This window comes from Etheostoma spectabile, chromosome 6, assembly GCF_008692095.1.
Source record: "Etheostoma spectabile isolate EspeVRDwgs_2016 chromosome 6, UIUC_Espe_1.0, whole genome shotgun sequence".
Classification (NCBI taxonomy): Eukaryota; Metazoa; Chordata; class Actinopteri; order Perciformes; family Percidae; genus Etheostoma; species Etheostoma spectabile.
In genome coordinates, this window is record NC_045738.1 from 27,172,118 (window position 1) to 27,173,835 (window position 1,718).

A 1,718-nucleotide genomic window follows, 5' to 3' on the forward strand; every position below is an offset into this window, starting at 1 on the left:
TGTGTGTGTGTGTGTGTGTGTGTGTGATATTCAATCATGGATTGGCCAAGCCTGCAAGAATGACTGCATCGTTGTCATGAGTTTGCCATGAATGCAGGCATGCACACCAGCAGCATGACACACTTATTTAAAGTGCTTGAGGCCAGGGACACCCTCTCAGACATGAGCCCTCCATTCACTGTAAGTTCATGTATAATTCCACACCAGATCCTAACTAAAAATATTGTTCATGTCCTGACAACAGAATGTTATTGTGGCTTGTATACTGCATGAGGACAGTTAGCTTCTATCACTATTTGTGCTACCACAACTACAACTAGCAGTACTGAGGAGGAGGGTCTGGCTAGTCCACACAGCATTCTGGGATGGGAGAAAAATGTGCTGTGGTTTATTGGCATTTTTTTAAACTTGTCACAATTGTCATGTGCGGCGCTAAGGTCCCGTACAGAGCCGCTGCAAAACAGCCTTTGGAAGGAACTTGTTTTGGTGGAACATACAGTATGTATGTTCAAAAGTAGTTTAACATCTACATGCTTTCACTGGCTCAGATTATGGAGAAAAACAAAATAAGTTACCATAGTTATGCGGACGACACACAAATGTACATAACCTTATCGCCAGGGGACTACAGTCTAATACGAAAACTGACTAAGTACATTGAACAAATAAACGACTGGATGTGCCAGAACTTTCTGAAATTAAATGAAGGAAAAACTGAGGTGGTTGTTTTTGGAAAAAAAGAGGAACGATTAAAAGTCTGCGCTCAGCTTCAAAACAACAATTTAAAAAAACAAAGCCAGAATCTTGTGTAGTCATGGACTCAGACCTGAATTTTAACAGCCACATTAAGACAATACAAAGTCAGCCTACTATCACCTTAAGAACATATCAAGGGTTAAAGGACTTATGTGTAAACAGGACTTGGAAAAACTGGTCCATGCTTTCATCCTCAGTAGACTTGACTACTGTAACGGGTCTTTACAGGTCTCCCTAAAAAATCAATCAGACAGCTGCAGCTGATTCAGAACGCTGCTGCTCGAGTCCTCACAAAGACCAAGAGACTGGATCACATCCCTCCAGCTCTGAAGTCTTTACACTGGCTTCCTGTGTCTCAAAGAATTGATTTCAAAGTACTCTTGCTAGTTTATAAATCCCTTAACGGTTTAGGTCCAAAATACATTTCTATCTGCTACTACACTATGACCCCCCAGACCTCTCAGGTCATCTGGGACAGGTCTACTTTCTGTCCCCAGAGTCAGAACTAAACAGGGGAAGCAGCTTTCAGTTTCTATGCTCCTCTATCTGGAATAAACTCCCAAAACCTGTAGATCCGCTGCTACTCTCAGTTCTTTTAAATCAAGGCTGAAAGCCTTTCTTTTGATGCTGCCTTTTCTTAAATTAATGCTCATTTCTTTAAATTTCTTATGCTGCACTGTAACTTTTATTCTTGTGTTTTAGGTCCTAATGTTTCTATTTTGTTTTTAACTGTCTATTCATGTGTTTTATTAGTTTTTAATGCTTATGATTTTTAACTGTTTGTACTTGTGTTTTATCTGTTTAACTGATTTTATGTAAAGCACTTTGAATTGCCCTGTTGCTGAAATGTGCTCTACAAATAAAGCTGCCTTGCCTTGCCTTGTACGACAGACAGATCGGACAGATAGTCTAGCTAGCTGTCTGGATTGAGCCTGCAGAGATCTGAGGAGCAGTTAACCATA